Source organism: Hemicordylus capensis, chromosome 1, assembly GCF_027244095.1.
Source record: "Hemicordylus capensis ecotype Gifberg chromosome 1, rHemCap1.1.pri, whole genome shotgun sequence".
In the NCBI taxonomy this organism is placed as follows: Eukaryota; Metazoa; Chordata; class Lepidosauria; order Squamata; family Cordylidae; genus Hemicordylus; species Hemicordylus capensis.
In genome coordinates, this window is record NC_069657.1 from 297,911,836 (window position 1) to 297,925,339 (window position 13,504).

General features: G+C 41.8%; 1 protein-coding gene across 24 annotated transcripts in view; it reads right to left on the bottom strand.

Annotated features, from left to right (window-relative positions):
• Positions 1–13,504, bottom strand: part of KHDRBS2 (KH RNA binding domain containing, signal transduction associated 2) — a 655,851-nt gene that overhangs the window by 109,141 nt on the left and 533,206 nt on the right. The gene's annotated exons all lie outside the window — the stretch shown is intronic.

Here is a 13,504-nt window from a genome sequence, read left to right on the forward strand (position 1 = left end):
AATTACAGATATAACACTAAATCATTTATGTATGTATGTATGTATGTATGTATGTATGTATGTATGTATGTATGTATCTATCTATCTATCTATCTATCTATCTATCTATCTATCTATCTATCTATCTATCTACCTACCTATCTATCATATTTATTCACCCCCTGATATGTATATCTCTGTGTACGGGATGGGGGTGACCATCAATGTTTTGTTTCCCATTTGTTTTTGTTTCTAAAAAAACTTCATTCACTTATTCATCCACTGAAATCACATTTGTTCCATTATTATTTCATTCATTTTCCTCATTCCCATCTATTTCATTTCCCATTTCTTTCAAAGGTAAACCCAGATGCTCTTCTGCCTTTATTTTCCATCCAATTGGCATGTAATTTTCCAGTGTTCTATTTCCCCTCCAAGGGACTAGACTTGCCAAATTTCAGACAGATAATAAAAAGGCCCCATTTTACAGTCAATTTAAAAAGGCACACAGACATACCACAGAGAGATTATTAACTAATATACATATATCTCTCTAAGCTACAAAACTGGAAATAACTAATTAAGCACCAAAACAGAGAAACACAGTGTATGGAATCAGGGGTGGAGGGAAGCCAGTGGCAGCCCGGGTCCAGTCTGCTGCTGTGGCTCCCTAGCTCTGCCACCTGCATCTGGCATCAGATACCAAGTCCTGCCCCCTGTGCCTGATGTCAGATGCAGGGAGTGGGGCTTGCTGGCAAATGTGGCCGCACGGCCCTGTTTGCAAGCAAAACCACCAGCCAGCACCACGTTCGCGGCGTGGCCAGAGTGGCTCTCCCTTCCTAAAGGCAGGGAGAGTCACTCCCGGCCATACTACAAATGTGGTGCTGGTTTAGCTTGCAAATGGGACTGCACAGCCACGTTTGCGAGCAAAATCCCCAGCCAGCACCACGTTCAAGCGAGCAAAGGTACGCCCCCTGCATCTGATGTCAGATGCAGGGGTCGTGGCTGGGGCACAAGGAGCAGCCCTTGAGGGGTGGCGGCCTGGGTTCTTGGAACCTGTTTGCTCAGTGGTGGCTCCGCCCCTGTGTGGAATGGACTGAAAATGCTTTAGGATCTGTAGGTCACTGATTGGGAACTGGTTTTGCAGAAAAGGCAAAGAAGAGACTCACAGTTGAAACGTACAAATGTTCAGGCTGACATCCAAATTAAATTACTCCTTAGTAGTCCCACTTAAAGTAAGTAGTCCTTTAGAGTAACTCCTGAGAAGTAATATTGAGTAACTTAGTTATTCAGTTTCCAAAGAGAAAAACTCATAAGGGCAAAAAAGTACCCATAAAACAAGCCTTCATTTCTCTCTTTGATAGACTTCCAGATTTTTGTGTGATTAAAGGATTATGTGTAAAAAGAAGACCTATCACAATATTGGACACTTTTGCTGCAATGTGTTATGACTGGATGATTTATAGTGTTAATCTCCCTTTCTCTTCCCGCTCTCCATGACTTCCATCTGACCTATTCTATTTGGTCTGCTAAGAAAATGAAAATGAAAGATTAATAAATGAAACAAATGAGTAATGAGTGAATGTATGACATTTGGAACTTATTTGTGGCTCTGGCATTCTCTCCCCCCCCCTTTTTTACTGTAACAAATTAAACAAATGCATTCTAGTCAGTTCAGTTTTTCATTCGTTAAACAAATGCACACTCAGGGTGGTAAAATCTCAAGCAAACTGTGAAGAGCTCCAAAGGAATATCTCCAAACTGGGTACCTGGGCAACAGAAAGACAGATGAAATTCACTACAGGTGTCCCTCATTAGTCACAGGGGTTCCATTCCTGCCAATTTCCACAGATGACGAAACCGTGGATAAATAAACTTTAACCCTGTGAGGATGTTGGGGGGATTGGTTAGCACTGAAATGTGCTGAAAATCACAAGAAAAAGCAGGGGGGAACAGAAATAAGCACAATACCCTGCTCTCCACCTATGCCCCCAACACATCGAAATCCTCTGATTTTTGTTCCTTTGGGGGATTTTTTTTTAAAATTTACAGAGAAGAGCCACAAAATGGCTCAGCACTATAAAATGGAAGCAGGAAATGACATCGGAAGTTATTTCTGGCCACTCAAGAACCATGGATAGGTGAAAATAACACTATTTTCACCCAGTGGATAAAGAAATTGGGTCCCTATGACTCAACTGTGGATACGCGAAACTGCTGGTGCCAGGACTGCAGGTAATATGGGTCACTCATATATGTGCAAAGTGAGACAAAAACTAATATAATTCCTAAACTTCATACATAGGAACATAGAAGAAGCAGATACAAGACAGAGGTATATAAAACTATGAATACTGTGGAATGGGTGAATAGAGAAAAACTCTTTGAAGCTCTTCTCACAATCGGGGTCTGGGTCTTCTGGGTCTGGGGGGAGAGCGGGCTCTCCCTGTAGACAATCAAAAGGCAGCCTTGGGCAGCCGGAGCTGTCACGAAGCCGGCGGGGGCTGCAGGAATCGGGCAATTGCATGGAGCATCCTGGAGAGACCCCCGAGCCTGGGAGGCTGCTTGCAGCCTCCCGGCTGGGGGTCTCCTCATGTGTTGCCACATGCTGCAGTGACACATGATTTAAAAAACCCTCTTAGTTCCGTTAGCTCCATTAACCTCGTTTAAGCAGAGGGGGATTTAACGAGGTTAGCTGCCGGGTGCCACGCGGCTCCCATTGCAGCACACAATCACCCCAAAGAGGGCTGGGCTCCCTTAGCCCACTTTTGGGCGATTGTGGGAATAGCCTCTTTGTCTAATACTACAGCTTGAGCTTACTAAATGAAATTAGTTGTCAGCAGAATCAGAACAAATAAAAGGGAGCACTTCCGCATGCCACACTGGATTCATTGTCAGAAGATGTGGTGATGGCTACTAGCACAGATGGCTTTAAGAAGGATTAGAGACATTCATGGAGAATGGATTGTCAGTGACTAAGAGACTTGATAGTTAAATTTCCACATTCAGAGGTTGTATTACTTTGAGGAAAAGCTACCCGGTTTTCCTTCTACTTTGCTTCCACACAAGCACTTCTCTCCCCTCCCCCCTAGTTGTTTGAACCCACACAACTGAAAATTGGGAGCACACACAGCTCTCAAACCTGAGAAGGATGCAGTTTTTGCTTGTGTGAAAGACCTCTCTAATTACTACATAGTAGAGATTCACAGCAGGAGATGGCTGACTATTGGCATGGGCCATGCTTGAGAGCTTCCCAAGGACATCTGGCTGTCCACTTTTGGAAAGAGAATGCTGGATCCAGCAAAAGGAGCTTTCATGTTCTCAACTGCTTGGGAACGGGCCAGCAAGAAAGATGGGGAAAGCAGGAGAAATATGCCTTTAACTGTTTTTTGGCAAAAGCTTTATTAGGCAGCAGGATCTTTCAGAGCTCTGTGTGTGCAGTTCAAATACACAGAACTAAGGATTGATGGATCTCTCCATTTTCAGTGAACTTAAACTTCACCCTCTAATTTCCATTCTGCTATAAATCCTTGGATGTGTTCTCCATCACTTTAAAAAAATCCACTTTTAAATACATATTTAAATGTATGCTTTTTCAAGTTCCCTCTCCCCAAGTATTTCCTAACCCAGCAGTTGGCATAACATGCTGTGACATACACATTAAAATAGGAGTTTCTCTACAAATGTCTGGAATGCATAGAATCTGTATTTTATAAAATCTAAAGTCCAGAGTCATATTTCAGTCTCAAATTTCAGCAAGAGAAGAATTCAGTAATGTCCATGACCATATATCGCCGATTCTCATCAGGCTGCAATCTCTCCATACATCTTTAATCTTAGCAAAAGCTTGTTTCTGACAAGGACATGCCAAGCAGGACACACACTTGCACTGTATTTCCTTTTCTCCCTTTCTTAGCCCTCTGCCCTTTTCTTTCCTATAGCTTTCTTTTCTTGTTCTCCCTGAGCACCCAAGGAAGTGTATTTATTAGCAAGTTTGTCCCATGAGATTGCAGACATTTACTTGTAAATGCAAACAAGGGTAGCTATTAGGATACAATGCTGGGTCCCAAAACAGAATTGATAAAGGAATGGAAGAAAGGAATCAAGAGGATTGTTCACTCTTCCTGAGAAACATTCAGTGTTGTTGCTGGGTTTTTGAGGAGTCCTTTACAATGTGAAGAGTGGGTCTCTACAGCGTGCTCACTCCTACCAACACTAGAATGAATGAGCATGATATGCCAAATGTTGCTTCTCCTCCTCTTTGCTACCACTTCCTAGCTTGCCTACTCTCTGCTATGGAGAGGTGGAGGATGAGTAAGCCAGCCAGTATATGGTAGCAATGAAGAGCAGGAGCAGCTGCCACTGCTGCTGCCACTGCCGCCACCACCACCACCACACATTTATTCATTTCACCTCTACCATGCTGAGGGAGAGGGCAGGTGAGAGAGAATGCAGCCACTGTTGCTGCTCCATGTCTGTGGCTGCTGCTGACCCATCCTCTTTCTGCTATGGCAAGGAGGCAAGTGAGCAGGCAGCAACAGAAGGAAATGGACTCCCACCCAGAGTGTGGGCCAGAAGACACCCAGCAATGCTGATGACTAACACTGGGCTTGGAAAGACTAGACAGCTGGAACGTTCAACAAAGAGCCAGTTCAGATGGTACTTTCCACCCACTTGAAGCTGCCCATATGATTCAGAAGGAGATGTATTGAGAACACACCCATCTGGATACACACCTGTCCTCTTCTGGACATCCTGATGTCCTCCCAGCATGTTCCTCTATTGTTTGGAGGGCAGTTTTTCTAAACAGTATCTCTACATGCAACCCTAATTCAAGTTTAAATTAGTGATAAATCACTAATAACCAGCACACTGTTAGTGCATCCCTCTTCTTAATACGTTGGTCACTTTGGGGTGAGGAAGTATTGTCCAAACCAGCTAATGGAGAGCCAAGTATTTTATAGGCCTAAAACAACAGGGCCACATATTGCACCCCTAAGGGTAATATCATGAGATTTGTTTTATTTTGGATCTTGTGTCCCCCACCTTTATAAGCTGAATCTCTCATTCTACAAATCCTGTTTCAGTTTGAGAAAATTTAGCTAACCTAATTTGAAATTCAAGTTAGTTTCCCTTCATTTAAAACAATGTTGACCAATTGGGTCAGCATATTCTTGCTCTAATAACCCCAACATTTATTTAAATTCATAATCATACAGAAGTCACTTAATTTCCCATCATAAAGCCTGAAGTAATTTCCAGAATGATATTGGAGGTGCTTTTCCGAAGCTGCAGTGATCTCAGAAATTGCTATTGGTTATATCTATGGTTTGTTGATCCACACATTAAAGGATCAATATTATCTGATAAATTGCATAATCAGGGACAGCCGAGATTGTTCATATGTATAAGAGCTTCTTTGGGCCAGTTAGGACCTTACCTTATGTTCCAATGCCTCCTCAGCATGTCCCTTTATTGCATGAGGGGCATTTAATTCAAATGGCCCCTCTACACCATTGGTTCAAAATACCATTGGAGGGGCCACTGGGACATGTATAGAAGGGCCATTCATATGAACAGCTCCCCCACATGACATGCTGGGAAGTCACTGGGCCATCCATGGAGGATGCCACGATGGTGGCACTGTTGGTGCATTCCCTTCCTAAGGTAAGGTATCATCCAAACTGGCCCTCTGAGTGAACCAGTAATTAGACAAGAAATATAAGTTTTACAAAATCTGAAAGATGTAAGTTTTTAACCAGTGGCTTTTTGAGTGCATAGTGTACAAAGAAGAAATGTGTGACACTTAAGAGGACAAGAGCCTTTTGTGATATTTTGAAAAAAGAGCAGAAAGAGAAGCACCTTTTTCATTTCACATCAAATTCTGTAAGCCACACTCCTTTTAGATAAGGAGAGCAGAGGGGTACAACATCAGCTGTGCAATATCTGCCAGTATTATGAGCTGACCTGGGAGGTCAGGCCAGCATAACAGTGTGAATTGGTGCTGCTACGCCAGCAGCCACCTCTGTTGCTGGGTGTGGCAACGGGCACAGCAACCCCATAAATGAAATTGCTCCATTCCATTCCATCATGGTTCTGTGCATGGTCTGACTTTTCCCTGCATTCCACCATCAGAATAAATCTCTTTCTGATTTCTCAGGGAGAATTTCTAAATTAGTCAATCTCACTCATTCTGTGAGCTTTCAGAAAAATGCGGAAGGAGAAGGAGTTTTCTACTCTAATTGTAATTAGTTGCTGGAATCCTAGAAAAGGCAGAGGAGGCATACACATCAGAACATGTCTACAGACCTGTTGCAATTGTAACACATATACTGTTGTTTAAAACACATACTCTGTGAAACTAGCTGCACTTCTTCCTTCTTCTGCAGCCCAGCAGCAACAGAGGGTAGTAGGGGGCATAGTTTTTGCTTTTTCCCACTCCATCCTAAAGGGCTATTAACCTGCAGCACTATATCCATGGCTCTGCAACCCTCAGGGACATATCCTGCCAATGGATTGTCCTTTAGGAGGGAGGGAAGAGCAGCAAAAATCACCCCCTCACTCTGCTGCTGCTGGGCTGCAGAAGGAAGAAGTGCAGTTTCCAACCCGTTCACATCCATTCTGCTACTTCTGTTGTAACACTGCAGGGAATGTCAAACATTCTAATAATATAATAATAAATGGAGAAATAAGCCCCTGCATGGTCAATATTTGTACAATATAACTGGAAAATCAGACATCACCAAGACCTGGCAATGGCTTAAGAATAGCAACTTGAAGAAAGAAACAGAGGGTTTAATACTGGCTGCACAAGAACAGGCACTAAGAACAAATGCAATAAGAGCAAAAGTCAAAAAATCCACCACAAACAGCAAGTGCTGCCTTTGTAAAGAAGCAGATGAAACAGTGGACCACCTAATCAGCTGTTGTAAAAAGATCACACAGACTGACTACAAACAAAGGCATGACAAGGTAGCAGGGATGATACACTGGAACATCTGCAAAAAATACAAGCTACCTGTAGCCAAACATTGGTGGGACCATCAAATTGAAAAAGTAAAAGATGTAAAAATATTATGGGACTTCCGACTACAAACAGACAAACATCTGCCACACAATACACCAGATATAACTGTAGTCGAGAAGAAAGAAAAACAAGTTAAAATAATCGACATAGCAATACCAGGGGAGAGCAGAATAGAAGAAAAAGAAATAGAAAAAAATCACCAAATACCAAGATCTACAAATTGAAATTAAAAGGCTGTGGCAGAAAAAGACTGAAATAATCCCAGTGGTAATTGGCGCCCTAGGTGCAGTTCCAAAAGACCTTGAAGAGCACCTCAACACCATAGGGGCCACAGAAATCACCATCAGCCAATTACAAAAAGCAGCTTTACTGGGAACAGCCTATATTCTGCGACGATATCTATAACAATTGACAAAAAAATTCAGCCATACCAGGTCCTTGGGAAGGACTCGATGTCTGGATAAAACAAACCAGTCAATAACACCTGTCTGACTGTGTAAACAAGAAATAATAATAATAATAATAATAATAATAATAATAATAATAATAATAATAATAATAATCTTCCCATTCAGCTTCCAGTTGAACAGAAAGGAAATTGTCCGAACACCAGAGGCACAAAAGACCAGCTGCTGATTGACAAAATGATTTGAGAAAACTGCAAGAGAAGAAAAATAAATCTAAGTGTTGCATGGATTGACTACAAGAAAGCCTTCGACTCATTGCCTCACACATGGATACTAAAATGTTTAGAAACAACTGGTGTCAGCAAAAAAACAATAAGAAATTTATTTAAAAAGCAATGAGCATGTGGAGTACACAGTTAACAATCAATGGTGAGACACTTGGACAGGTTAGCATTAGAAGAGGTATTTTCCAAGGGGACTCACTATCCCCTCTGTTGTTTGTAATCGCCATGACTCCACTTTCACAAATACTAAACAAAAAAGGCCTCGGATACCAAATATCTAAAACATCAAGTAAAATCAACCATCTGCTGTACATGGACGATCTGAAGTTGTATGGAAAGTCCCAGTCAGAAATCGAATCACTGCTAAACACTGTCCCTATATTCAGTAGCGATATAACAATGGCGTTTGGACTAGACAAGTGTGCTGCATTAATAATGAACAGAGGGAAAATAAGAAAAACAGAAGGAATAGAACTACCCAATGGAAGCAAGATCAGGAACCTGGAATAGAAAGAACCTTACAAATACTTGGGCATTCTCCAGGCTGATAGAATTGCACACACTGAAGTTAAAAGAAAAATTGGAAGTGAATACATCAGGAGAGTTCGAAAAATCCTCAAGTCCAAACTCAATGTTGGGAACACCATACATACCATAAACACCTGGGCTATACCTGTTATCAGATACTCTGCAGGAATAATACACTGGACCCAGTTAGAGCTAGAGACACTAGATCGTAAGAGCAGGAAAATCATGACCATCAATCATGCTCTGCACCCCTGCAGTGATGTCGATAGGCTATACCTCCCTCACAGCTCAGGTGGAAGAGGAATGCTGCAAGTCCATCAAACAGTAGAGGAGGAGAAAAGAGGACTTGAAGAATATATAAGGGACAGTGAAGAAGATGCACTTCAAATGGTCAATAATGAGAAACTATTAAACACCAATGAAACAAAGCAGGCCTACAAGAAAGAACAAGTCAAGAACCGAGCAGAAAAATGGAAAAACAAACCACTGAATGGTCAATATTTGCACAATATAAGTGGAAAATCAGACATCACCAAGACCTGGCAATGGCTTAAGAATGGCAACATGAAGAAAGAAACAGAGGATTTAATACTGGCTGCACTAAGAACAAATGCAATAAGAGCAAAAGTTGAAAAGTCAACAACAAACAGCAAGTGCTGCCTTTGTAAAGAAGCAGATGAAACAGTGAACCACCTAATCAGCTGTTGTAAAAAGATCGCACAGACTGACTACAAACAAAGGCATGACAAGGTAGCAAGGATGATACACTGGAACATCTGCAAAAAATACAAGCTACCTGTAGCCAAAAATTGGTGGGACCATACAATTGAAAAAGTTGTCAAAAATGAAGATGTGAAAATATTATGGGACTTCCGACTACAAACAGACAAACATCTGCCACACAATACACCAGATATAACTGTAGTCGAGAAGAAAGAAAAACAAGTTAAAATAATCAACATAGCAATACCAGGGGATAGCAGAATAGAAGAAAAAGAAATAGAAAAAATCACCAGATACAAAGATCTACAAATTGAAATGGAAAGGATGTGGCAGAAAAAGACCAAAATAATCCCAGTGGTAATTGGCACCCTAGGTGCAATTCCAAAACAACTTGAAGAGCGCCTCAACACCATAGGGGCCACAGAAATCACCATCAGCCAATTACAAAAAGCAACTTTACTGGGAACAGTCTATATTTTGTTACTATATCTATCATAACCAACAGTACTGATGATAAAATCCAGCCATCCTAGGTCCTTGGGAAGGACTTGATGTCTGGATAAAACAAACCAGTCAATAACACTTGTCTGACTGTGTAAACAAGAAATAATAATAAAATAAATAAATAAACCACTCTGGTGTCTATGCAGCAAAAGTCATGCATGCATTTACTCTTTCAGGCCAGTCTGAACCATTTGGGTCATCAGTGATAAAATGAGGATCAAGGCGGGGGCAGAGGAGATTGTAGATCTTTAAAGGGAAGAAGTCCCCCCCCTCCGCATTTTAAAATTTTATTGGTTTTTACAATATCTTAACAGTCCAATTACATTTAATTAAGTAAATATTGACTTCCTGCTTACCAGTCTGCACGGTTCATATTAGCTATACTAATCTACCATTGCTATAATAATTCAAAACACATATACTCCACATTGCAAACTCGATTTTACCCTACCCAACCTGCTGTTGTTACTAAATTTCAAACCCTGCTGAAAGGTCCACACTGTTCCCAATCTTCTTTGAAACATTCCAAGTTTTCATCCCTTATGAGTGCTGTAAGTTTTGCCATCTCAGCGTATTCCAAAATTTTTATCAACCAATCTTCTTTTGAGGGCATTTTATTATCTTTCCATTTCTGCGCATATACTATTCTAGCCGCCGTGGTTGCATACATAAAAAATGTTAAGTTTCTTCTGGAAAACTCTCCTTGCGTTATTCCCAGCAGGAAGGATTCTGGCCTCTTAGGAAATGTCATTTAAATTTTTTTCTTCAATTCATTATATATCATATCCCAAAAGGCCTTTGCCTTCCTGCATGACCACCACATATGAAAAAAGGTTCCTTCACATTGTCCACATTTCCAACATTTGTTTGGAACATTTTTATACATTAATGCTAATTTTTTCAGTGTCAAATACCACCTGTACATCATCTTATAATACTTTTCTTTTAAAGTATAACATGCAGTGAACTTTAAATCAGTTTTCCACAATTTTTCCCAAGCTGCCATATCTATATTATGACCCACATCTTGAGCCCATTTTATCATAGTCGTTTTAACCACTTCATCTCTTGTCTCCTCCAAAAGCAACAATTTCTACATCTTAGAGACTAAGGGGAAGAATTTAAGAGCTTTCCACTGCTCAGGCAAAGGGTGCTATCCAATCAGAAGCAGCCAGTCTTTTAGACTGTCCTCTCCCACTGACAGCCCCAAACTGTTTGCAAGGGCTCACTGTGGAGGTGACACTGGACATGCAGCTGTAATGCTGCCCCTCCCTTTGAGATTTGGAGCTAATTAGGAAGGTTAGAGTAGGATATAAATGTAAACATAAATAAACAAATATCTGCATTTAGGTTAATATGCTGACTGTGGTTAGGAGATTGAGCAGCATTATGCCTGCCCTGAGCCTATGTTAGGTTGTAGGCACAGATCATTCTGCAATCAATCAAATCCAGAAAGAGTTAAGACTACATGGAGTTAAGGAGGGCACGAGGGGAGGCGGGTGGAGGAAATTGCTATTTCTCAGCACCTTCTATGTTTATGCATCTGCTTTTTTGACAAACTGCACTGTTAAGCATGTTTACTCAGAAATAAATGCCATGAAGTTCTAGGTGATTTACTCTTTAGTAAGTGTGCTTCAGGCTCGGACTGGCCCACAGGGCAACAGGGCATATTCCTGGTGCACCCCACCTGCGCGGTGCCCCTGCGCCCCAACTCCCACCCTTAATTACCTATTCTGCTCAAAACTCGGCACCCTCCCCACATACATTCCACCGCCCTCTCAGTGCCCCCAGTCCGGCCCTGGTGTGCTTTGGATTGCAGTCTGAATCTGTTTCATACCACTGCAAGCAAACATGCAAGTGCAGTGAAACACAAATGTTGTGTTCGATTTCATCTTTGGGTGACCACTCATCATCAAAAACTACAGGGCCCTTTGGAATTACAAGGCAACTAGCTGCACCGCTATAGACAGTGACTTGATTGACTCATTGTAAACCTTTGACAAGATTGTTTGCTTTCAGAGTTTGGGGGGTAAGAGTGGGAGACATAGAAACCACACTGAAACATGAACAACCTGGCATCAATATTGTGTTTACACACGATTTAGAATGGAGTTATTGATCACCACTATCCACCTACCATCATCACCCCTGACCATCTTGCTGCTCCCTTATGCAACCAAGAAACCTCTACTGCATAATCTCACAAGATTTCCCCCCCCCCGATCATGTGCATGAACAAGGGATGAGGAAAATGAACCAGAATTTACATGAAGGCTGCTTTAAATCAATCCTGGTGAGGAGCTGCTCCACATTCAAACCTGTTATCTGCAACTGCAGCTCGCTGCAAAGATCTGTCGACTCCAGGGGCGTAACTAGGGAAAATGGTGCCAAGGACAAACACTGAAATTGCACCCCCCCCTCCAAACATCTGACACCCATCTTTCAGGAAACTTGTTTTCATGCATTGCTGCTGTTTGTAGAGAAAAGAAAAAGGAGTTGTGGTGTGTTCTTATTTTCTCTAAACCACACTGTGTGTGAGAGAGAAGATCTTCCGTAGTAATCACTTTAATTGAATGCATAGAATCTACAATAACAGGGCTTTCTAAATAAAATATTCAGTGAGTTAAAAAAGCTGTATCTTACCCTGCTTTGGATTAATTGTTGTAAGTGCTTTATAGAGGATTAATACTTTTGAGGCTCAGTGTGTTTTCTGTTCTTGTTCTTTTATAGTTTTACATGTGATACCAAGAAAAATGAGGCTGAGAATGCGGAAGGCTTCACAGCAGTCAAATCAAAATCACACACCATATGAGTTGAGGGTAAAGAGGAAATACTCTGATGTGGAAGAGAGCTTGCCTAATGGGGGAGAAAAACCACAGAAAAATGAAACTGGCTTATTGTCAGAGCGTTTGCAGCCTGAAAGCATCTATTCCCCCTTTCTCTCCCTCCAGAGAGGGAGAGAAAGGAAGAATAGATGCTTCCAGGAAGCAAGCCCTGCCTGAAATGACACAGAAGAGCTTGCTCAGGCTCTTGAGCAACGAAGAGTCTGAGGAAGCTCTTCTGCGTCATATCAGGCAGGGCTTGCTTCCTGGAAGCATCTATTCTTCCTTTCTCTCCCTCTCTGGAGGGAGAGAAAGGGGAATAGATGCTTTCAGGCTGCAAACGCTGCCTGAAATAAATGGCAAGTACTTGCTGGGGGCGGCTCCCAGCAGCTCGGGCCGGGGCGCCACGAACATACTCCAGACAGCAGCCAATGGGAGAGTGCCTGCCTGTGCCCAGACTCAGAGTGAGTCCCACCTGGGGGGGGGTGCAGGTGGGCCAGCCATGGCAGCGGTGAGCAGCAGTGGGCACACAGGCGCCTGCGGGATTGAATGGGGGGAATTTTAAAAAAATTAAATTTTTTAATTGTGCTGGTTGGGGGCGGGGGGCGGGGCATGGAAGGCATTTTGTGCCCCCCTGCAATGGCACCCAGGGTACGTGCCCTGCCTGCCCCCCCTCATTACGTCTCTGGTCGATTCCAACCCAGTCTGCTTGCAACCACTGTGTAACATATTTTGTGACTGTCCCAGCAGAATGAGGGCCAATTCCAAAGTAGATTTATTTTTTACAATGATTCCATGAGCTCTTTATTTTAAAAAGTGATTTCATGAGCTTCTGATTTATTTTAAAAAGTGATTTCATGAGCTTCTGATTTATTTTACAAACAGATTCATTTTTTAAAGTGATTCCATGAGCTCCCACTCACAGCATTATATGGGAGTGTAACTCCTTAGGATAGAATTATAAGCAGAATAATCCTCGATTCCCATATGTTTCTTATTCTAATGCAGAAAAAGTATGCAGATAACAGTATCCCATTCCAAGTGTAGACTCTTTTAGGATCCACTTAAAAAGTGAACCTGTTAATGTAAAACATTTGGGCCCTAGGATATGGGGCCATTACCTGATTTCAAGGTGTAAGCACTAATTTTATATTTAGTATTTCATTATAAATGTATCTGGCCTTGATTATATTACTGTGATTTTAGAAAAATGCTTTTTAAAGGTTAAAA